We start from the raw sequence: 25,935 nt of genomic DNA on the forward strand, positions 1-25,935 counted from the left end.
GCAGGAAACTCCTATTTCTTCCTTTCCAGGTGAAGCAAAATATGGTTCTTTCCCACTCCCAGATGACTGGGTCACCTGGCTCAGCACAGTACAGTCTTGTTCCCAACTACACCAGGCTCCCAGCTTGTCGTGGAGGAATCTGAGGGGTGCTGTCACGTCTCCTCTCCTGCTGCCTGCCTTAGGCAGAGTCAAAAGAGCACTCTGACAAGTCTCCACTTCACTCTGCTTTCAGCTGCTTTGTTGCTGGATGATGTATTAATCAAGGCCTCACTTTATCCTGATTTTGTTTCATTTGATTTCAGTGTGAACTTTTAACATTGTGAGTAACTGAACTCCTCCCCCTACCCTGCCCTGGCTCTGTCTACAAAAAAAAAAAAAAAAAGGACTGGAGGCCAAATGAAGATATTTCTAAACACTGAAAATCTGGGACTTCCCTGGTGGTCCAGTAGCTAAGACTCTGTGCTCCCAATGCAGGGGGCTTCAGTTCCATCCCTGGTCAGGGAACTAGATCCCACATGCTGCAACTAAGACCCAGCACAGCCAAATAAATAAATATTTTTTAAATCTTTTGAACTGTGGTGTTCAAGAAGACTCTTGAGAGTCCCTTGGACTGCAAGGAAATCAACCCTGAATATTCATTGGAAGGACTGACGCTGAAGCTGAAGTTCCAATACTTTGGCTACCTGATGTGAAGAGCTGACTCACTGGAAAAAACCCTGATGCTGGGAAAGATTGAAGGCAGAAGAAGGGGACGACAGAGGATGAGATGGCTAGATGGCATCACAGACTCGATGGACATGAGTTTGAGTGAACTCCGGGAGTTGGTGATGGACAGGGAGGCCTGGCATGCTGCGATTTATGGGGTTGCAAAGAGTCAGACACGACTGGGCGACTGAACTGAACTGAACTGATAGACAAATGATCACTGGAATATGATGCTAGAAGAAAAATACTTTTAGATCCGTTAAAACGAAAGTTGCTCAGTCATGTCCAACTTTTTGTGACCCCATGGACTATACAGTCCATGGAATTCTCCAGGCCAGAATACTGGAGTGGGTACCCTTTCCCATCTGCAGGGGATCTTCCTGACCCAGGAATTAAACCGGGGTCTCCAGCATTGCAGGTGGATTCGTTACCAACTGAGCTATCAGAAAAAAACCCACTTTTAGATAGGGGAGGTATAAAAAGACTTGACTTTCAGACTTTACCTGTTCAAGAAACTACTGCAGGATGTGTTTCATCAAAAGGAGGGATGAAACCATGAAGAAGATGTAGGATCCAGAAATAAGAAATCCAACACGGGCCAGAGGAGGTGAAGAAGGGTCCTGAGGGCAGCCCTCAGGGCCTTGGGAACAAATAGTAAAGATTGGAATGATGCCTCTGAGAGAAAATGGAACTGGTGCGCTATTTAATGTGTTAAACCACATTGAAAAGATTTTGAAAGTTTTCTTAGAGAGCTTAGACATGAACTGATGAGAGACACATTCCAGATGTGCAAGCTGGATTTAGAAAAGGCAGAGAGGAACCAGAGATCACATTGCCAACATCATAGAAAAAGCAAAGGAATTGCAGAAAAACATCTACTTCTGCTTCACTGACAACACTAAAGCTTTTGACTGTGTGGATCACGACAAACTATGGACAATTCTTAAAGAGATGGAAATACCAGACCACCTCACCTGCTTCCTGAGAAACCTGTATGCAGGCCAAGAAGCAATAGTTAGAACCGGACATGGAACAACAGACTGGTTCAAAATTGGGAAAGGAGTACAACAAGGCTGTATATTGTCACCCTGCTAATTTAACTTCTACACAAAATACATCATGCGAAATGCCAGGCTAGATGAATCACAAGCTGGATTCAAGATTGCCAGGAGAAGTATCAACAACCTCAGATATGGAGATAATATCGCTCCAACGGCAGAAAGTGAAGAGGAACTGAAGAGCCTCTTGATGACGGTGAAAGAGGAGAGTGAAAATGTTGGCTTCAAACTCCATCTTCAAAAAACAAAGATCATGGCATCTGGTCCCATGACTTCACGGCAAATAAATGGGGGAAAAGTGGAACAGTGACAGATGTTTTATTTTCTGGGGCTCCCAAAATGTCACTATGGATGGTGACTGCAGCCATGAAATTAAAAGAGGCTTGCTCCTTGCAAGGAAAGCTATGACAAACCTAGACACCCAAACAGTATCAAAAAGCAAAGGCATCACTTTGCCAACAAAGGTCCATACAGTCAAAGCTATGGTTTTTCCAGTAGTCATGTACAGATGTGGGAGTTGAACCATAAAGAGGGCTGAGCGCAGAAGAATTGATGCTTTTGAACTGTGGTGCTGGAGAAGACTCTTGAGAGTCCCTTGGACTGCAAGATCACACCAGTCAGTCCTAAAGGAAATCAACTCTGAATATTCATTGGAAGGACTGATGCTGAAGCTCCAATACTTTGGCCACTTGATGCGAAGAACCAACCCATTGAAAAAGACCCTGATGCTGGGAAAGATTGAAAGAAGGAGGAGAAGGGGACGACAGAGGATAAGATGGTTGGATGGTATCACCGACTCAATGTTAATGAATTGAACAGACTCTGGGAGATAATGAAGGATGGGGAAGCCTGGAGTGCTGCAGTCCATGGGGTCACAAAGGGTCAGACATGACTTAGTCACTGAACAACAACAACAACATTTTAAAAGCAACCAAAAAGCAGGTGATTAGTAACTTAGGAAAAAACAAAGTTTGGACATAGAATGTGATCATATCTACTGTCTACTATGAGCAATATTTACATAGTTGAAATAATATAAACACTGCATATTAATTTAACCAAGGACATGCTATAAATATATTCAGGGTGGAGGGAAGAAAAAGTATATGTTTAAAAAATTGTTTGAAGTACCTAAATCCTATTCTTCCAAATAGCTAACCAAGAGAAAATTCTAAAATTGAAAACTTAAGAAATAGAAGTATTAACATTCTATACAGGGATATAGAAAGAATTCCCAGAAGTAGGTAAAAGATTTGAAAGCACTTGCCTTTGAGAAGCAGACAGATGAGATTGAGAGGAAGGGGCAGGTGACTGTAGCCTTTCAGTTTAACTAGTCATGCTATCACATTTTTGAGAAAAACATATAATAAAAATTAAATTAAAAAACAAATGCTACATTATCTGCTTTGATAGCAGTTTGGATTAACCAGTTGTGTGCAGCTGTCAAAACTCAATGAATGCATACTTTAAGATTTCCATATTTCATTGTATATACATTTTACATCAACAGAAAAACTGATAAACAAAGCCTAAAATTCTAATGGCATGCATAAGGATATGTGTAGTTTACTTCAAAATCCTTAAAACAAAAAGATGGATCAATGAATGGATAGAACGATGGATAAATCTATAATAAAACAAGTACAGTAAAATGTTGACAGTAGATCCTAGGAGGTAGGTATATAGGGGTTTATGGTAAAATTCTTTCAATTTTGCTGTCTGTTTGAAAAGCTTTATAATAAAAGTTTAGAACAAATAAAAACAAATTGAGCACTAAAATTCAAGAGAGAATGTTCTGTCTGGTGTACCAGCTAGGTAAACTTTAATTTTAAAATGCCTCTTGCTTTCCAGAAGCATTCTGTAGCCATTTAACCCACAGATGACTGGTCAAATCAAAGAGGGCAGTGACACGTGAAGACGAGGGCAGACTGCTATTTCTTGTTGGCACTTCTACCAGGTTCTCTACAGGGTACGTATGTTGTTCAACAATGAATGTTTAATCCCTCTTAACAAGATTTGTCCTCTGGTTATAAATATCCCTGTTGTCACATGCTCATCTATTTCTTAGCCCCAATTGAACTGTAAACTCATCCAAGCTATGGTGTATAACCCCCAGGATCACACACCCAGTGGTTCATCAGTATCAGTTTTACTCTAATATACTGCAGAGAAAAAGTAGCTCTCTGGAATAACAGATTAAGGAACAAATAAGCCAGAATGTCTGGGGAAAAGAATCATACAATTTTCATCACAATGACTCTTAGGGCTTGGATCCAGTCTCGTTGGGAAGAAACTAAGTGTAAGAGAGATTAAGTGACATATCCAGAGTGATATAGCTATTTAGTGTGATTATCGTTGGGTATTTTCTTCTTATGTCCATTTAAACTATTAAATAAGTCTATGGGATACGACACACATATACTTGAATCAACAGCCACCCTTTCCCCAAAGAGGCACTTGATTTAAAAAAAAGAAGAACAAAACTGTGGGAGAGGACGGAAGAGATGGTTACTGAGCCAAACTTGGGTTTGCTTGCCTGACTTGCAGCAAAATCAACCTACTGACATGGGGTTGGGTGACGGAAAGGACAGTGTTTATTGCAGGGCCAAGCAAGGAGAATGGGTAGCTCATGTTCAAAAGACCTGAAGCCCCTGATGGCTTTCAGGCAAGGGTTTTTAAAAGCAACATTATTAGGTTTGAAGGTTCTACGGTGCATGATCAGCTCGTGGACATTCTTCTAATTGGTTGTGGTGAGGTAACTGGGTGGTATGTTGGAAGTTAACATCATCAACCTTCTGGTTCCAACCAGTCTGGGGTCTACATGCTTGTGGTCAGCATGCAGTTACTTTCTGACACTTGGTATGGTTTTAGTATCCTCAGAAACAATTCAAGGTATGGCTCAGGATATTATCTATAACCCTTAAGGAGGAACTAAAGGTCTTTGACTTCATTTTATGGTTAAACTGCTGTAATTTTGTCTTGCTTGACTGCTATTGTTGTTGTTTCTGCATTTTCTCACTTCTCTGATTAAATATACTCTTTGGAACGTGGGGAAGGTCTAAGAGGCTAAATCCTTTTTATAAACAAGAGGTAGGAGACATGGAGGGTATGCTGCCAGGAAGGCCCCACAGAGTCTGGCTCAGTTTCAAGACCACACGTTCCTATCCAGTGTGTTTGTAGGGTGAAGTGGGAACAGGAGGATGTTAAGTGAGTGAAAAGTGTCTGTGGTTAAAGTAGTGATACACACTACCTTGTGGATGAAGCCTGAGCATATTACACGGAGAAGCCAAACACAAAAAGGTCACATATTGTATGATTCCATTTATATGAAATATCCAAAACAGGCAAATCCATAGAGACAGAAAGCAGACTGATGGTTGCCTCTGAGGCAAAGAAGAATTAGATATGTGCTTCTGATGGTGTCCTTGCAATCTTAATGCAACAGTTTCTTACTGAGGAAGTAGAACTGGTGCCAGGATAGTTTTTGTCATTCTACTGTCTACTGCGCTAAAGCAGGACTGATTTGCATTTTGATGGTTATAGAAGGAGCCACACATGGAGATCTGAGTTAAATGGAACCATATTTCTGATTTCCATCAGAAATGGTATTACCTTTATAGATTGGTGCTCAGAGCAGTTATGCACTTGGTCTGTCTTTTAACTTGGCTCTGAGCCTGAAGGCTCCCAGAATACGAGTGTCTGCTAATTGCCCTGGTGTGAATGGCCAAGGGCTGGTGTGTGTGAATGTGTATGTGCATATAAATAAAAGTGTATCTGTGTGTGAGTGTTTGTGTGTGTGTGTGTGTGTGTGTGTGTGTGCATGTGTGTGTCCCTCCTCCTGAACAAGGTGGAGTCTACCAGGGTTAGAAATATGTCAGTAGTAGTGAATCATCTAAATTTTATCACTTGAGAGTTTAGAACTCAACCCTTTTTATACAGCCTTTTCCTTTTTTCTTCAAACCCCAGCGCTTGGATTCAGGAGTCTGCAAGCATGGAGTCTACCCAAAGATGGGCACAATAAAGGATAAAAATGGTAGAGACCTAGTAGATGCTGAAGAGATCAAGAAGAGATGGAAAGAATACACGGAAGAAGTGTATAAAAAAGATCTTAATGAACCGGATCACTACAACGGTGTGGTTAGTCACCCAAACCCAGACGTTCTGGAGTGTGAAGCCAAGTGGGCCTTAAGAAGCACTGCTGCTAATAAAGCTAGTGGATGCGATGGAATTCCAACAGAACTATTCAGATCTCTAAAGGAGGATGCCATCAAAATGTTGCATTCATTATGTCAACAAATCTGGAAGACCCAGCAGTGGCCACAGGACTGGAAAAGGTCAATCCTCAACCCAATTCCCAAGAAAGGTGGTACTGAAGAATGTTCTAACCATTAGAAAATTGCACTCATTCCCCACGCTAGTAAGGTCATGCTTAAAATCTTGCATGCTAGGCTTCAGAATTAGGTGAATCAAGAACTTCCAGATGTCCAAGATGGGTTTACAAAAAGAAGAGGAACTAGAGATCAAATTGCCAACATTTGCTGGAGTATAGCGGAGAAGGCAATGGCACCCACTCCAGTACTCTTGCCCGGAAAGCCCCATGGACGGAGGAGCCTGGTAGGCTATAGTCCATGGGGTCGCTAAGAGTCGGACACAACTGAGCGACTTCACTTTCACTGTTCACTTTCATGCATTGGAGAAGAAAATGGCAACCCACTCCAGTATTTTGCCTGGAGAATCCCAGGGACAGGGGAGCCTGGTGGGCTGCCGTCTATGGGGTCGCACAGAGTCGGATACAACTGAAGGGACTTAGCAGCAGCAGCAGCAGCAGCAGCTGGACTATAGAAAATGCAAGGGAATTTCAGAAAAACAGCTATCTCTGTGTCATCGACTACACGAAAGCCTTTGACTGGATAGATCATGACAAACTGGGGAAAGCTCTTAGAGAGATGGGAATACCAGACCAGCTTACCTGTCTTTTGAGAAACCTGTATGCGGGTCAAGAAGCAACAGTTAAAACCCTGTATGGAACAACTGATTGGTTTAAGATTGAGGAAGGAGTGTGACAGGGCTGTCTGCTGTCACTCTGTCTGACCTATACGCAGAGCACATCATGAGACATGCCAGGCTGGATGAGTTACAAGTCTGAATCAAGATAGGCAGGAGAAACATCAACAGCCTCAGATATGCAGATGCTATCACTCTAATGGCAGAAAGCAAAGAGGAACTAAAGAGCCTCTGCATGAGGGTGAGGGAGGAGAGTGAAAGAGTGGGCTAAAAACTAAATATTCAAAACACTAAGGTCATGCCTTCCAGCCCGATTACTGCATGGCCAACAGAGGGGGAAAAGGTGGAAGTAGTGACAGATTGCCTCTTCTTGGGCTCCAAAATCACTGCAGATAGTGACTGCAGCCATGAATTCAGAAGACAACTGCTTCTTGGCAGGAAAGCAATGACAAACCTAGACAGTGCGTTGAAAAGCAGAGACATTACTCTGCCAACAGAGGTCCATATAGTCAAGGCTTCCCAGTCATGGTCACGTAGGGCAGTCATGGTCTTCCCAGTCATCATGTATGGTTGTGAGATCGGAACGCCAAAGAATTAATGCCTTCAAACTCTGGTGCTGGAGAAGACTCCTGAAAGTCCCTTGGACAGCGAGGGGTCGAAGCAGTCAATCTTAAGGGAGATTAAGCCTGAATATTCACTGGAAGGTTTGATGCTGAAGCTGAAGCTCCAGTATTGGCAAACAGACAACACATTGGAAAAGTCCCTGATGCTGGGAAAGATCGAGGGCAGGAAAAGAGGGTGTCAGAGGATGAGATGGCTGAACGGCATCACTGATGCAATGAACATGAACTTGGGCAAACTCCGGAAGATGGTGAGGGACAGGGAGGCCTGGCGTGCTGCAGTCCATGGGGTCACAAAGAGTGGGATATGACAGGGCAACTGAACAACACACATGCTAAAGCCATGCCTGTGATCCTTAATGGCTGTAAGACCCTGGGCAGGTTCTTAGCCCCATTAAATGGCAGTTTCCTGAGCTTTAAAATGGGGATAAGAATATTTCACTCCTAAGACTGTTGTGAAGAAAAAACAGCATACTGGAAGCATTGAATGTGATTCCTGGATCAACATAAGCACTAAGTAGACGCTCTTATGTTTAGAATTATAGGTGCTAAAGAAGGGCTACAAACATCCAGATACCACCCAAACTCGGGTTTATACTCATTTCCCAACATTACGGCGTGCCTTATGAATAGTTAAAATACTAAACAAACTGTAGACATCACTAAACCAACCCACTTAAAATGGTTCATCATTTGCCACTTTACAAGATACTCAAAAGCGAGTCAATTCTCTAGACAGACAGACGGCCTTTCTTCATCTTCATATAGGTAGAATGATTTTGTGAACCCAGGCTGATCTGGCTTAAAAATCCAAGCATTCTTTTATCTCTACATAAATTAATAATTCAAAACAAAATTTTTAAAGAACAAACTTCCATTTTGCTAAAAAGGAGAGTCCTTTAATGGATGCCTCTAAACTTAGCAAGCTCTCCAGCCATCTTATCAGTGGGTTTTTGTTGTCCCCCTCAAATGCACACTGATGGTCAGGCCTCAGCAGCATCAGATGGAATGAGATGCAGCTAGCCAGCCCAGGACCACCTTCTTCCTGGGCTAGATTTTAACACTGATAGAGTAGACTTTTAATCCATTAATTAACGATGAAAAAGGAAGGGATAAGAGTGCTATATTCTGACATCAATAGTTTCAAACAGCCTAATGAGACTGTTTGGAATGCCTTCCAAAATTCATTAGCTCAACCATTGATGGGAGTAACTGAAGAAAACATTCAGCACAGTTTGATTCAACAGTTCTTTTCTGAACTGCCCATGAATCCTGAAACTGAAGTTCATCTGCAGTTTTTTTTTATACCATGTTTACAGAGATCCTGAACCATGAAAAAGAACAGCTCTTTATCACCGACTGCTCCGTCTGTTCATCTGTTCGTCCATCACTCTATCCATCCATTCATCCATCATCCATCCATCCATCCAGCTGCCCCACAAATACTTACTGAATGTTTTTCCTCTCATGGAGCTTACCAAGAATGATGAGATATACTATGGAGATAACAATGAATAAAGTAAATCGGGGGGGGGGGTGTGAAGGAATACAGTGCAGTATATGTGTACAAATTTAAATAGGAGAGCAGGGATGGTCTCAGGAAGTAGGCAATATTTGGGCAACAACCTGAAGGAGGTGAGGGAATAAACCATGCGTATGTCTGAAAGAAGAATGTTCCATATAGAGAAACAGTATGTGCCAAGCTGAGTGTGCACTTTGTGAGATGGAGAAATACCAAGGAGGCCTAACATAGCACAATTCCACTGGTCTATGAGACCAGAAAGCCCTGATATTTTCCCACACTGTGTTAGCCTGGGTTCCCTGGAAAACAGAGCCTGAAGAAAGGTTTAAATGCTAAAGCTTTCATGGGAGGTATAATCCATGGCAGCTAAAGTGAGGAGAAAAGAGAGACATTCAAATACAAGGTGAGGGACTTCCCTGGTGCTCCAGTGGCTAAGACTCCACACTCCCAAAGCAGGGGGCCTGGGTTCAGTCCCTGGTCTGGGAACTAGATCCTACATGCCGCAAAGAAGAGTTCACACGCCACAACTAAAGATCCCGCGTGCCACAACGAAGACTCCGAGCAGCCAAATAAATGAATAAATATTCAAATATAAGAGGATGTCCTGTGATACTGGTCACTGCTTCCCAACAAACTTTCCATCAAACTCCATGAGAGAAACACCTGATTCTCTCAGGTGTGTCCACCAGGTACCAAGCTGAAAGAACTGTGCCCCAGTACAGCCCATCAGAGAGGGAACGCATAGGGAACTTAGCTGCTGACTCTCTGCTGTCTCCTGTCTCTACAATAATCAAAGTTTGTCCCACGGGCATTAACTTCCCTGCACTTCTACACAGAAAATCATAAGACCTGTGGACTTTATTCTGTCTAAAAATAAAGATAAATTTCTCTTGAATACTAACAAATGATAAATAGTCTGTTGCTTCAGCCTAGGTCCCAAAGAGAAGATGATGTGCGGCAGGACTAGTGAATTAAACCTTTGTCGATATACACCACTGAAATTGTAGAGTCAATTTTTGTTGCAGCATAAAGTAGCATATCCTGATTGACACAAAGATTCACTGCCCATTAGCACATTAATGACATGGGTTTTTCAGTAAAGGCATCTTTTTAATGTTATTTCATCCAGTATTCTCAAACTATTTTGATTATTGAATATTCTTTCCACAGAGCACCTAAATGGAAGTAGTTTGACAAAACACCGTCTGTATAATCTTCTCCAAGGAGATGGGGCAACACACCCTACTGTGGAATAATTAAAATCTTCCCAGATCTTAGCAGTTTGGGTATGAATGATGTCACATTTTTATGCCCAAACTGGACTTCCCGGGTGACGGAGTGGAAAAGAATCCATCTGCCAATGCAGGTACACTGGTTCGATCCCTCCCTGTCTGTATGCCCTGAAACAACTAAGCCGGTGCACCACAACTGCTCAGCCCACGTGCCCCAGAGCCAGTGCTCCGCAAGAGAAGCCACTGCAGTGAGAAGCCCCAGCTCTCCCCAGCTAGAGAAAGCCCCTGAGCAGCAACAAAACTCCAGCACAACCAAAAACTAAATAAAATTTAACACACACACACACACACACACACACACACACACACACACATTAATGCCCAAATTAAGGATTCCTAGCCCAAGACCACTATTCTGCTGCATCCCACAGGCCAGCAAGGCCTCCCTTGCCCAGTTTCATGACCAAAGAAAGGGCCCTAAGTCAGCGACACAGATGAAGACATCATGGTTTACCCGATGGAGGACCCTGCCTGTCTCAAGCAAGGTCCTGGAACAACATCCCATCGCGTGCAATGCAGGAGCAACCAGGCAGGACGGACACGTTGGCAGGTTTCACTGCTGGGGGAAGCCAGGATTACCGATTGTATGGGAATTGACCTCGGGTGATCCCTGCCAGGCAGATGCCATGGAGAAGGAAATGGCTATGCTCGGCTGGAGAATGCCTGGCAGGCTACAGTTAAAGACTGAGACATGGCTGAACACACACGCGTGCAAGCGTGCAGGCACCCACACACACAGGCGCCCATGCATGCATGCACTCAGGCACCCGCTTACACACGCAGGTGGACAAGCATGCAGCCGTACACTCACGCATGCAGCCACGCACCCACGCATGCACCCACACACGCACACACGCACGCAAGCACATACGTAGACACGCCCCCATGCACCCACTCGGCCACCCACACATGCACGCGGAAGCCCACACAAGCACGCATGCGCACACCACAGACGCACACAAGCGCGCACGCACCACGCACGCATGCGCAGATCAGAACCCATACTCGTGGGCACGCAACCCCACCGTTGCGCAGAAACAGCTGATCGCCGAAACCAGTTGAGGGGCAGACTCCTCATCAGCCGTTTGGTAAGCTGTGGTTAGCTGGGCCGTGGGGCAAGGAGGTGGGGCGTTAGTCCTGCGAGTAGGGTGTAGGTGAAGTAGGCGCTAGTCGGACAGGGGAGAGACAGAGAGCAAGAACACAGCCATTTTGAGTGGCTTGATCTTCCAACTGCCACTAGAAATTCCTCGATGCCCCTGGGACTTCACAGGGCAAGTATCTTCCAGGTAGTTAGGAAAACGCTTGCCCATGTTCTTCTGAGCTGTGTTTGTTGTCACGTACCTATTGGTACTTCGTGGTTGCCGGGTAGGCACCTATTTCTGTTTCTCTTCTATGATTTGCCGTTCTCCAGCGCTCGCTTTAAGATCCTATAGCCCTAGTGCTATGTGATGGTCTCAGGAAGAGTAGGTCTGGAGAGTATAACCCTTCTCGTCCTTTTTTATCTTGAGTAATTTTCTTTTCATGTTTTATCTCCTCTGCACAATAATCACATAACCCTTTCTTGGGCCCAACATGTCAGAACCTCTGATGAACAGAGCACTTTCAGCCATTAGGCACTGACCTCTCCCTCTAGGGGGCCCCAGAACTCTCATCAGATCAGGCACAGGGCAGACACCAGGTTAAGAATTTGTCTTCCGTCACCCCTCTATCCAGAGATCTTTCCTCTTTTGCCTCCCAGATGAAAGGAACCTTAAATCAACTCAGGTAATGCCAGGACGGGCTTCCATTGTGGCTTAGTGGTAAAGAATCTGCCTGCCAATGCAGGAGATGCAAGAGACACAGGTTCAATCCTTGACTTGTACAGATCTCCTGGAGAAGGAAATGGTAACCCACTCCAGTATTCTTGCCTGGGAATTTCCATAGGCAGAGGAGCCTGGTGGGCTACAGTCCATGGGGTCGCAAAGAGTCTGACACCTCTCCCCTTCCCTCCCTCCCTCATCACTTCTCACTGGAAGTCTTTCTTTCCCACAAGGGCTTAGTGGGGCTCAGGGTAATCCCAGCATGGCTTCTGTGGTGGGAGAGGTGATGCGGAGAGGGAGGGGGGAATAAATCTGATTCTGAAAATAGATTGAAATTTAAAATGCAACTGGAAATAAGACCTGGAGCAAATTCACTAAATGATTGATGAGTAAATTTAGTAATTAAGTCAGCCTATTTTCTTTACATAACGACTTTCCCCTGAGAATAATCAGCAGAATTCTAAGAAAAGTATTTGCCAAAGTTATGATATATTTAATTATCCATAATTCTGTGCAGTGCACAGAGGAAGAAAAAGAAAGCCCGGTAAGATGGCCAGGTTCATGTCTTGCCTGATAATAGAGGTGACTTTTGTGGCTGTTTTGATTATCATTTTTGATCTAGAATCAAAAGTTCTTCCCTGTAGAACTTACCAGAAAGAAGTTGGCTGACAGCATCTATAGTGATGAAAGGTGTTTGTAGGCATACTTTTTAGGCAAGCAGAAGTTGGTGCTCTCACTGGTAAAGCATTGCCTTTGTGACAGTTAATGAAGTCTTTCTGTCCAAGGCAGAAGTGGGATAAACAGGACATGGTGGATTGGGCTCTACCCCTCAAATATAAAGGGGTGGCTGATGAGCTGCTCACACAGGTGAGCAGGAGTAGTGAGAATTCCTACTGTGAGCTGGTCCACCCGCTTCCAGTGACTCTCTCCTCAGAGGGGATTGCCCTTAGGCAGAGTGTCATGTGGAGTCAGTCACTTCTTACCCTAGACCTCAGTTTCCTATTTTCTTGAAGATTTCTACAAAAGCAAGCTATTTCCACACCCTCGTGAGTGCTCCAGGCGATGCAAATGGAGAGAGCCTGGGAAGTCTCTTTGTTTTGATCACTTTTACCAACTGAAGTCACTCAGTCGCATCCAACTCTTTGCGACCCCATGGACTGTAGCCTATCAGGCTCCTCCGTCCATGGGATTTTCCAGGCAAGAGTGGTGGAGTGGATTGCCATTTCCTTCTCCAGGAGATCTTTCCAACCCAGGAATCGAACCCATGTCTCCCTCATTGCAGGCAGATGCTTTACCATCTGAGGCACCAGGGAAGCCCCCCTACCAACCATACCTTCATACAACTCTCGTGAATCACCCTGCCTTTGAACTCCTGTCTGGAGGCAAGCACACTGAACCTGTTCCATATACCTGACCCAGCTGATCATTTTCTCTTATTATTATTAAATCATCAGGTTGGCATGTGTGATAAAACCCAGGAAAGTGGGGGAAGAACTAGAGGTAGCAGAAACTTACTGTTTGATTGCCTGGAATGACTACTTTCCTTATATATGCATTGTTTATTTCAAAATATTTAATGAAATTTCCTATCTCTAGGTAATATTTGATCACGGGTAGTACCCTTGCAAATTTTTTATTGATAGACAGTGTACATACAGAAAAGTGCATGTAACCTAAATGTAAAGCTCACTGAACTTTCAGAACTCTAAACATGCTGTGGCCAATAACCAGATCAATAAAGAGGACTTGGGATTTCCCTAGCAGTCCAGTGGTTAGGACTCCGTGTGTCTACTCCAGGGGGCGTGGTTTCAATCCCTGATCTGCGACCTAGATCCCAAAAGCCACATAGCACAAATAAGTAATTAAATCTTTACCCACAGCCCCAGAAGCCCCCTCCCCCAAATACTCCTTCCAGACACAGCTTCTCCCCCTTCAGGTAACCAATAGCCTGACCCCTACGAGCAGAGATTCCTTTTGCCTGCCTCTGTACTTTATATAAATAGAAACATATAGCCTGTTTCCCTTTTTCCTGACTTCTCTCAGTCAGCATTAAGTTTGTGAGAGCCTTCCTTATTACTCTGTGCAGTGATACATGTTTTCTTCTCATTGCTGCACAGCGGTATAAATACACTAGAATGTGTTTATCCACTTTCCTGTTGATGGACCTTTGGGCAGTTTCCAGTTCAGTGCTGTTACAAACACCCAAATTCATGTCCTTTGTCAACACAAGTATGCACTGCTTTGGGATATGTACCCAGGAATTACTGGGTCATAGGGTAAGCAGGTGTTCAGCTTTAGTAGGTATCAACTGTTATCAAACCGTTTCTTTGTGGTTGTACCAGTTTGCACTTCCACTAGCAGTGACAAGACCACTGGTTTCTCTACAGCCTCTCCTAACATGTACTCAGATCAGTCCCCTACCTACTAAGGGATGTGGTATTTGTAGTGGCTCAAAATCCAGATTCTGGAACTAGACTTTCTGGGTTCAAATTCCAGCTTTATCCTTTAATAGGTGTGTGAACTTAGACATCTTACTTAATTTTTCTGTGCCTCAGTCTTTTTCTTCTCTAAAATGAGGACAATAACTAGATCATCTACCTCACAGAGTTAAGGATTAAATAACTTAATGCGTGTAGAACACTAAGGATAGTGCCTGGCACATACACAATACTCCATAAATCTTAGAGATTATTTTCATTCAAATGCATTGAAAAAAATCAGTTGCCACCAGTGCAGTAAGAGAGTTGTGTATCTTACTGTAAAAGAAATAGAAAGTTTCCCACATAACCTGGGAGGCAGTCAGCTAAGTGCCACAAGGGGTCTCTGTATGCAGGAGCAAGCTAGCATGCATGTCTCAATCTCGGGCTATGCCAGTCACAGCTAATCCTTGGGAATTTGTATGTGCAAATTAAACTAGAATCAGTGCTCCAAAATATTCATGGGAGAATATGAACCATGTATACAATCACTATAAATGACAGTCTGGGCTTTATTTATTTGGCTAATGAAGCCACTGACATCTCTCCTCTTTAAGCTAGCAGATAAGAGTTTTAGTGGATTCTTTAAAAATCTATAAACTTTTACAGTCTAGCACTTGGCAAACACCACTTTAGGAATTAACATAGATGTGTATTTCAGTAAATAACTATAGATTCAGTAAATATTCCACAGAGGAAAGAGAAATAGTAAAGAATGATGATCGGAGAGTAGGTAGGAAGTTCAAAGACGTGCACAGCTGACACTCCAGTCTCCATGAATGGTCATTGACTAGAATTGGGTTTTAATGTTAAATATCAGCGAATCAGCAAATACATTTTTTGTCTCCATCTCCTAGCTTTTGTTTTTGTTGTTGAGTCGCTCCATCATGTCTTTTTGCAACCCAGTGGACTGTAGCCCACCAGGGTCCTCTGTCCATGGGATTCTCCAGGCAAGAATACTGGAGTGGGTTGCCATGCCCTCCTCCAGGGGATCTTCCGCACCTAGGTATGGAACCCACATCTCTGAATTAGCAGGTGGATTCTTTACCACTGAGACACCAGCGAAGCCCATCTTCTATTAGAGCTTGCACTGTGTTTAGCCGCTCAGTTGTGTCCAACTCTTTGCGACCCCATGGACTGTAGCCCACCAGGCTCCTCTGTCCATGGGATTCTCCAGGCAAGAATACTGGAGTGGGTTACCACACTCTCCTCCAGGGGATCTTCTCAGCCCAGGGATTGAACCCAGGTCTCTGGCATCACAGGCAGATTCTTTCTTTCTTTCTTTATTTTTTTAAATTTTAAAATCTTTAATTCTTACATGTGTTCCCAAACATGAACCCCCCTCCCACCTCCCTCCCCATAACATCTCAGTGGGTCATCTCCATGCACCAACCCCAAGCATGCTGTATCCTGCGTCAGACATGGACTGGCGATTCAATTCTTACATGATAGTATACATGATAGAATGCCATTCTCCAAAATCATCCCACCCTCTCCCTCTCCCTCTGAGTCCAAAAGTCCGTTATACACAGCTGTGTCTTTTTTCCTGTCTTGCATACAGGGTCGTCATTGCCATCTTTCTAAATTCCATATATATGTGTTAGTATACTGTATTGGTGTTTTTCTTTCTGGCTTACTTCACTCTGTAAAATCGGCTCCAGTTTCATCCATCTCATCAGAACTGATTCAAATGAATTCTTTTTAACGGTTGAGTGATACTCCATTGTGTATATGTACCACGGCTTTCTTATCCATTCATCTGCTGATGGACATCTAGGTTGTTTCCATGTCCTGGCTATTATAAACAGTGCTGCGATGAACATTGGGGTACATGTGTCTCTTTCAAGTCTGGTTTCCTCGGTGTGTATGCCCAGCAGTGGGATTGCTGGGTCATAAGGTAGTTCTATTTGCAATTTTTTAAGGAATCTCCACACTGTTCTCCATAGTGGCTGTACTAGTTTGCATTCCCACCAACAGTGTAGGAGGGTTCCCTTTTCTCCACACCCTCTCCAGCATTTATTGCTTGCAGATTTTTGGATCGCAGCCATTCTGACTGGTGTGAAGTGGTACCTCATTGTGGTTTTGATTTGCATTTCTCTGATAATGAGTGATGTTGAGCATCTTTTCATGTGTTTGTTAGCCATCTGTATGTCTTCTTTGGAGAAATGTCTATTTAGTTCTTTGGCCCATTTTTTGATTGGGTCATTTATTTTTCTGGAATTGAGCTGTATAAGTTGCTTGTATATTTTTGAGATTAGTTGTTTGTCAGTGGCTTCATTTGCTATTATTTTCTCCCATTCAGAAGGCTGTCTTTTCACCTTGCTGATAGTTTCCTTTGTTGTGCAGAAGCTTTTAATTTTAATTAGATCCCATTTGTTTATTTTTGCTTTTATTTCCAGAATTCTGGGAGGTGGATCATAGAGGATCCTGCTGTGATTTATGTCTGAGAGTGTTTTGCCTATGTTCTCCTCTAGGAGTTTTATAGTTTCTGGTCTTAAATTTAGATCTTTAATCCATTTTGAGTTTATTTTTGTGTGCGGTGTTAGAAAGTGATCTAGTTTCATTCTTTGACAAGTGGTTGACCAGTTTTCCCAGCACCACTTGTTAAAGAGATTATCTTTACTCCATTGTATATTCTTGCCTCCTTTGTCAAAGATAAGGTGTCCATATGTGTGTGGATTTATCTCTGGGCTTTCTATTTTGTTCCATTGATCTATATGTCTGTCTTTGTGCCAGTACCATACTGTTTTGATGACTGTGGCTTTGTAGTAGAGCCTGAAGTCAGGCAAGTTAGAGTCTTTACCATCTGAGCCACCAGTGAAGCTTAGTGGGTTGCAACTCTGGCTGCCTATTAGAGTCACCTGGGGAGACCTGCCTGGTGGTCCAATGGTTGGGACTCTCCGCTTCCACTGCAGACAGGGGTAGGGGAGTGACCAGGGTTTGCTCCCTGATCTGGGGACTAGTATCCCACACACTGCTCAGTGTGGTCAAAGAAAATAGAATTACCTGGGGAACTTTAAAAAATTCACATCCCCCCCACTTAAAAAAGGAAGAATGCTCAGCTTCTCACCCAGAAATGTTGATTCTGTTTGTTTGTCAGCAGGGCCCAGATTTTTTTTTTTTTTCCTCAAGGTCTCCAAGTGATTCTAATGGGCTTCCAGAGATGGGAAATATTTCCTTCTGAGTATCACTGCAACGAAACTGGTGGTTCTCTCTGAATGGTTGTCTCTTGCAGTGGGGTAACAAGGAGGATCCTGAGTAGTTTCTGGGGAGTCTGTCTGGTTTAGTCAAGAAAAGCTCAAAACAGTGGCTGAACTGGTTTTTATCTGGTACATTTTCTCTCCTACCTATAGTCTTAGAACATTCCAATCTATTTTAAGCCTTCCTGTGGTTTCCAAAGCACAATACTTTTGAACTGAAGACTTACCATTTCAAATCTCATGGGCTAGGATTCAATCTAGAGCAGAACTAAGCAGAACTTAAGTATCCCAATTAGTAATTGGATTGAAAAAAGACCCAGGAAAGTGCCCTTCATAAAAGAGTGAAATTGTGTTTTATGCGGTTGTTGTTGCTATCACCTGTGGTTTCAACTGCAGGAAAAATAGGAAAAAGCCATGAAACAATCATTGTATTGGGTGGGCCAAAAAGTTCATTCTGGTGTTTCCGTGACATGTCACAAGAAACCCAAATGAACTTCTTGGCCAATGCAAATAGTTGGATCCCATAGGAACTCTACCTTGTGCCTCATTTGGAAGGGCTTGTCTGGCCTCCTTTGTAGAACTGGTCCAGCACTCTTTGCAGGCAGAGAAAAGCAGTTCCGTGGGCGTGGCAGCTTTCTGGATCCTCCCCCACTTCAGGTATTTGTGATGAGGGACACACTACTCAGAGACAGTCTAGAATTCACCAGAAGCCTTCTTAAATTCTGCTTGCTGGAACACATCTAATTTTATTTGGAAGATAAACGGAAGCAAGAGCTGGTGAAATTCAGCAAAACAGACTATACTATACACCAGTTGTCACAATCACCACATCTTTGTCTAAATTCAACGCCTTCTCTTTACCCTTTCAACAACTGTTTAATGTATGGGCGCTGTCTCTTATGATTTGCTCCAAATGACATCATCTCTTCTCCCGTATATAATAGAGTGAAATGGCTCAGTCGCATCTGACTCTTTGCGACCCCGTGAACTGTAGCCTGCCAGGCTCCTCCGTCCATGGGATTCTCCAGGCAAGAGTACTGGAGTGGGTTGCCATTTCCGTCTCCGGGGGATCTTCCCAGCCCAGGGATGGAACCCAGGTCTCCCACATTGCAGGTGGACACTTTAACCTCTGAGCCACCAGGGAAGACCCCAGGACATAATGGTGGTAGGCTAAGAGTCCTTCATTTGAAATCTAATATTTCATTTGTATTTCAAATCTAGGTGAATAGGCAGCCCCACCTCTATTTAACCAGAGGGTTCTGGCCAAATATGTAGTGTGGTTGTAGACACTTACCAGATACACCCTCATATATTCCCTAATTTCAGGAGGAGTTGAGTGAATTAATCAAAGGTGTTTAACTGTCATAACTGAGGGTCACTCCGAACGTATCTCCAGATTTCAAACTGTATGAAAGTCATCTCCCTAAAGGTCGTTTTGAAGATATTTAGCAATAGCTGTGCGAGCAGAGGATGGCAGGCAGAGCTGGGCTCTGTTACAATCTCAGAAGAGTTACACAACCACCCTTCTCCAGGTGTGGTCCCTGGACCATCAACATCAGAATCACCAGGGCTGTTTGTTAAAAAGGCAGAGTCACAGGGAACCCCCCAGACTTAATGAGTTGGAATTTCTGGGTGTAGGACCCAAGAATCTCCACTTCTGTATACATCAAGGCTTTTGTATAACCTCAAATTTAGACAAAGTTCCCATACATCTTTGATTCCCAGTATCAGTTATGGAAAATGCGAAGTTTTTCTAATGCCAAATGAATCATTCTCACTGTTAAACAAAAAGGACCTCTTTCATTATTACTATTACTGAAGGATTTTTTAAAAGACTAAATTTGTTGAAACTTTCAGCCAGGGTACTATTGGAATAAGATTTATTTTGCCCCCTTCGCTCTTTTTTTAACATAATTTGAACATTTGAAACTCTTTTCATGAAGACTATTTCAGTAATAAACATTTTCCTCCCATTTTCTCAGATACCAATGGCCTACAAAAGTTGTATAAAGATTTTTAGATGAAAGATGAAAGTTAAGAGACACAATTATTGGGAAGGACTGGAGATTTTATTTGTGTGTTACATGTAACACATATTCCCCCTAATGAATAGATGATCAACTGCGTTTTTATGGTGTTTTAGGTAAAAGGACTGTCTTCGGTGAAAGTAGTGTAACCACCTAAATAAGGATTATCTTTCATCTTCCACTGAGTAAGTATATTTTAATGTTTTTAATCTATGTGCGTGGGATAATAAAAAGCATCAACTGCTTCAATAAGTGAATTAAACAAAAAGACAGTCTTGAGAGCTGAGAGAAGTATAAAAATCATCAACCAAGAACCAGTCTAATGGACTCCTCCCTCCCTTTTCTACCTTCTTTCACCTCCTATTATTACATGTAAGTTGAAAGGGCTTCATCTTAATGGCTTCCTGCTTCCAACTGTGTGGAAAGTGAGTTGGAATCATTTGGAGTATTCTGAAACCTTACTGTAATCATGAACACAAAGATGCAAAGAGATGTTGAAACATCTGTTTTCCAGATTAAGAATATCACCCAGATAGTTGGGGAACAAAGTTTTCCATTATCTCGCCTTAAATCCAATTAGCAAATACATGTCATTCTAAAAGATTCTGGTAACCATTGCTCAGAGGGAGAACAATCCAGAAAAGAAACACAAAAAGGATATTTTCAGCACCATGAAATTTAAGGACTAAGAGAACTATGGTAAGAAAGATAATGATAAAGCTCATGCATGTAAGACTTTTATGTGGTTGGGCTCAGAGTTTTTTCACTTTATTTTATGACAAGTAAATAAATGGTTGAGTGACAAGAAGAAAATAAGGTTACCTTCAAGGTGATTTCAACAGAAAAAGTATTTCCCTGTGAAAATACCAAGATGTTTCCTGACCAACAGGATTGGAATGTCAAGGGTTCAAATGCATTCACCGAGCATTTATTTCTATTTTGAATTTCCCTAAACTGTTTGCCTCAACATATCCTCCCAACATTTTTGAGAGAGGTCAAGGGTTTAAGAGGCCCTGGGGTTTAAGCTCACAATTCCGGTTCACAAACATATCTCATGTCAAAGTGTGAGTGTGCTATAGAAAGTGAAGTCGCTCAGTCGTGTCTGACTCTTTGCGACCCGTGGACTGTAGCCCACCAGGCTCCTCCGTCCATGGGATTCTCTAGGCAAGAGTACTGGAGTGGGTTGCCATTCCCTTCTCCAGAAGATCTTCCCCCCCCAGGGACCGAACTGGTGTCTCCTGCATTGCAGGCAGACGCTTTAACTCCTGAGCCACCAGGGAAGCCCAATATTTCTTTGAGCTCCTTTTTTGGGTGGGAGGCGCGGGAGGCACGAATACTGGAGTGGGCTGCCATTCCCTTCTCCAGGAGATCTTCCCGACCCAGGGACTGAACCCGGGTCTCCCGCATTGTAGGCAGACCCTTTACCGTCTGAGCCACCAGGGAAGTCTTGAGTGTGCTATAGCTGAGCATAACATGGTCACATCTGTTCAGCTGCCTGGTGATTTTACTTGCAGTATCCAGTAAATGGTGCTATTACAGTGCTCCTGCAGTCAAAGGTCTCATTGTAACCTGATTCTATTTTCTATAATTGAGAATCAGTTTTGTGTTTGGTTCACAGGTGCTGATGCTACTGCTAAGTCACTTCAGTCCTGTCCGACTCTGTGTGACCCCATAGATGGCAGCCCACCAGGCTCCCCTGTCCCTGGGATTCTCCAGGCAAGAACACTGGAGTGGGTTGCCATTTCCTTCTCCAATGCATGAGAGTGAAAAGTGAAAGGGAAGTCGCTCATTCGTGTCCGACTCTTAGCGACCCCATGGGCTGCAGCCTGCCAGGCTCCTCCGTCCATGGGATTTTCCAGGCAAGAGTACCGGAGTTGGGTGCCATTGCCTTCTCTGTTGGTTCACAGCTATTCATAACTAAACTTTGAGTTTCTCCACCAGAGTCTTGATGCCTGTTTCTAAAACAAATACTGTGCCTTAAAATTGGCCAACATAGATATTTTGCTTAATTGAAGAGTGGAAGAGTTTTACCCCAATTTATTCATTTTTGTACATACCACTGCTTGAAGGACTCCGGACTTGTCTGTGCAATTGTAACTGAAATAAATAGGGCACAATACCTAGCATATATGATATACTCTTGATAAATATTTGCTGAATGAATGAAAAAAAATAGTGGCTTTAGACTGAATTATGGTGGCAAATTTGCACACACAAACACACACACACTCACTTCTTTTACCATTATGGGGATGACCCGGAATTCTTTGAGATGTCAAGGTTAGTTCTGGAGAAGGGAATGGCAACACACTCCAATAGTCTTGCCTGGAAAATGGACAGAGGAGCCTGGAGGGCTATAGTCCATGGGATTGCAAAGAGGTGGACACAACTGAGTGACTGAGCACCTCACGAAACTGGGTGGGGGGTGCAGAAAGAAGATATAAAGCTTAGTTCTAAATAGGGATGCCTCTATTGATGTTTGATGATTACGAACCCCACCCCCACCCCCCATAGGGTTCTCAGAATCTGAACTGGAGCACCTTTCTCTGTCCTTGCAGTGAGCTGCAGACACTTGATCTTCCAGTGGAGATTGCCAAACCTTTGCGGGCAGAAACCTGGTCTTATATCATCTTTGAAGTTCTCACTGCACCTAATTTAGGGCATACCCATAGAGAAGGTTCTATTATTATCCCCATTTTCACATGAGGACACTGAGGTTAAGCAGCTGAAGTCATCTTAAGTTAAAGTCGGATAGTTAGTGGTGAAGACAGTGCTAGTGTTTGATCCCTGGCAGGGTGAGGCCTGAGGCTCCTCTGCTTAGGGTAATATATCAGAAAGGTAGCTGCTACCCTCCCCCCACCCCCCAAAAAAGTAAGGTAAGGAGTCAACTATGAAATTACAACTCAGAGAATAAGAGTAATGAAAAAACTAAATGTTCTAGACCTGCCAAGACATTGGAGTAACTTAGATAGAAATTATGAAACTGTATTATCTGTCCTGGGTATTTACTCAACAAGATCCTGGCAAATAAATCCAATTCAAGAGAGAGATTCAGGGGAATCATTTGCTTTTCCCTCTCTGTATCGTTCAAATGCCAAGGAAGACCTAAAAGGGAACCTTTTGTGTGAAATAGGTAGTATGTATCAAACAGAGTGTGGCCAGTCCTCTGGAATTGCCTGAAACTCTCCAGTGAGAAGCAACGGGAATTTTTCTCTAGTATGCTGATCCTCTCACAGCTGATGCCCCATCCTCTGTCTCTCTTCCTTTTGGCCAGTTTGCTTCTTGAAGCTAGGCAGAACATCCTTAAAGAAACGGGCATCCTCTGGCTCTCTACTTTAAGTTATTAGTAGTTTGGGAAGCTTTGTGGAGTCTGTAGGACATGGGCCAATTAGGAGAGAAACAGAGGGATGGGGGGGTGAGGGAAGAAACAGACACACAGAGACAGTGAGACATGGAGAGAGGTGAAATGACACTGAAAGTCCTTGAGAGTGTACTGACCTTAGAAAGCCTTTTCGAAACCAGTCACTAATTCAATATGATGAATTACCTTAAAGTAGCTTGTAGAGTGTTTCCTGAGAAGAATTGGAGGTCGCTTCAAAGGAAATAAATAAACCACAACTGATGTGCTGATGTTTTAAAGAGAAGAGGCAATTGCTAAAAATGACCATCCAATTTCCATTACTTACTACAGTCATTAGAAACAAGGAATATGTTTATTGATCTGAAGTGGTTCAAACAGTATTTTCTTTGTTCAAACCAATTTAGCTGGAGGAAAAGCCAAGAGTTTGCCTTGTGTGGGGGCGGTGGTGGGGGGGGATTGTGGAGAGAAAGAGATTCTTTACATAAAAACTGTTGTTTTTCTATCCTCGGGCCACTCACCTAAGAAGAATAACTGGGTTTCTATTAAAGCGAAGCAATTTTTGCCCCTGATCACTATTGGTTTAGCTCTAGGCCCTTGAGACTCAAAGTAGATTTGGCATTAGCAATATCAGTATAATCCGGGCATACATTAGACAGGTAGATTCTCTGGCCCCACCCCAGTCCTAACTGAATCATCATCTAGTTTTTAACAAGATGTTTCCTGATTCATACGCACACTAATGTTTGAGAAGTACCAGTCTAGACCAACATGAATGGTTATTTAAACAGTTGATAGAAAAAAGAGATGGTTAAATAAAGGAGGAAATACTATCTGATAAAAGCACTTTTGTCCAAAGATTTGTTGGTGTTGATAAACTTGCTCCTATCCACTTAACCCAGGTTTGAAGTAAAAACTTGATAGGCCCATTCTGAAATGACGTTTACCAGCTCCAGCGTCCTCATGGTTGACTGAGCTCCCACAAATGGTTGCTGACTTTGTTTGTGTCCCCAGGTGAGCAGAAATGAGTGAACAAGCAGAAAAAAGCAGTTCCGTGCGAGAGAGACCTGCACGTCCAAGTTCTCCTGAGAAACCAAGTGAGATGGAACTGAAGCAGATGAAACGGGTGGAGCAGCAGTTAAAACGGTTGTCATTTCAAAATTCCGGGCCTCAGGCAGCCAACTTTAACCCTAAATTAAGGCAGCTGATGAAGGAAGGGCAAATGGCAAGCAAGAATGAGTCTGTTCCTGTAAAACGCAAAGTCAACAAGTATGACCAAAAGGGCAGGCTCACCTTCAATCAGGCTGACCTGTGTGACTGCCTTGATAAAGACTGCCAGGGTTGCTTCTACCCGTGCCCCAAGTGTAACTCCACCAAGTGCGGGCCCACTTGCCGCTGCAACCGCCGCTGGGTCTACCACACCATAGTCGATGAGAATGGGGAGGTCATCAGCAAGATGCCATTCGACCTCTCTGACTAGGAGCAGCCCTCCAGGCTGATGCATTTTCTCTGCTTTGCAGTTATACCAGCCTCTGTCTCCTGGGTGAATTTTAGGACTGGGGGAAAAAAAGTTTTACAAATATAGTTTAGACTAGTTAGTGTTCTCTGAAGCCATAGAACCCTGTGTAATGCACTGTCTTTCTCTAACCTTCCTGCTGTGATGACTCAGATTCCTCCCCTGGTAACCAGCAACTGAATTCCTACTCTGCTCTCGGGTTAAAAATCCCTTTCCTCTTTGCTGGTACCTTAGGAGATGGAGTTTTAGGTTTTTTAGAATTCTGTAGCTGAGAGCTTATCTTGACAAAGAACATATGTTTATAATAGTTACCATTAGGATCTTACACATTATCAATTCTAAATCAGAATTCTATTTGGATTGACTTGCACTGCATATTCATAGTCTCATGCTTTTAGTGTTACTGTTTTAACAATATTAAAATGAAATTTGTTTTTTAAAAAAAAACATTTACTAGGCCCCATGGCCAACTGTCCCAACATATGAGCACAAAATGAGAGATTCAATTTAAGTGATATCCAAAATGCCAACTGGAAGCAGACTTCAAAGGACGAATTTTAATCTAATTGTTACCTAGAAATGATTTAAAAGCAGTTTTTTAGTGGCTAAGGTTACCAGCCACACAGAACTGGCCAACGTGGTATAAAATTCCTAAGGCCTAAGTTGCATTTGGTCTTAGAGGTATAGGATTTAAGGAAATTCAGCTAGAGTTTCTGCTGACCTCAGTGAAGATACCATCTCAGAAGACTGATGTGAAACATCTGGGCCAGGTTTGGCAGCTATTGTGCAAATCTGTTTCTAGGGAAAATCTCTATGAAACTGTTCACAGCCACAGCGTCATCGGGAAAGTTTCTCTTCAGTCATCTTTGATACCAAGTTTTATTCAAATGATATATCTGTAAGGAAAAAATTGCTTTTTCCACTTTTCCACGTTTATGTCTCATGAACATTTAATTGCTCCTTCTGAAGCTTTGGATTCGGCACAAAGAGTTCAGTCTTTCCACTGAACACAGCTGTGCAGGCCCTGGCCGAGGCTGCAGAAATAATGGGCTAAAAATAGACAGAAGGCTCCTATCTCTATCCCACCAAATGGCTATGTATGTTTACCCACTAGAAAATATTCACCTGTAACCACTTTTGCCTCTGACTAACTCACCCAAAATCTCTGTGTGGCAAATTCATTAATAAAAAGCATTTAATTTTCCTTACTTTGATTTTTTTGTGTGTGAGAAAGTGCGTGTGTTTTAGACCCAAGAGAGAAAAAAAAAACATTTCCCCCCCTTCCCTGAAGCAAATCCGTGTTTTGTTCTTGGGCAGACACCAATCACTTTGCATCAGAAATTCCTGATAGTGATAT

General features: G+C 43.0%; 1 pseudogene; it reads left to right on the forward strand.

Annotated features, from left to right (window-relative positions):
- Positions 1-24,086: 24,086 nt before the first annotated feature.
- Positions 24,087-24,542, forward strand: LOC138072026 (ARL14 effector protein-like pseudogene; annotated as a pseudogene).
- Positions 24,543-25,935: the final 1,393 nt, after the last annotated feature.

This window comes from Capricornis sumatraensis, chromosome X, assembly GCF_032405125.1.
Source record: "Capricornis sumatraensis isolate serow.1 chromosome X, serow.2, whole genome shotgun sequence".
Taxonomy (NCBI): domain Eukaryota; kingdom Metazoa; phylum Chordata; class Mammalia; order Artiodactyla; family Bovidae; genus Capricornis; species Capricornis sumatraensis.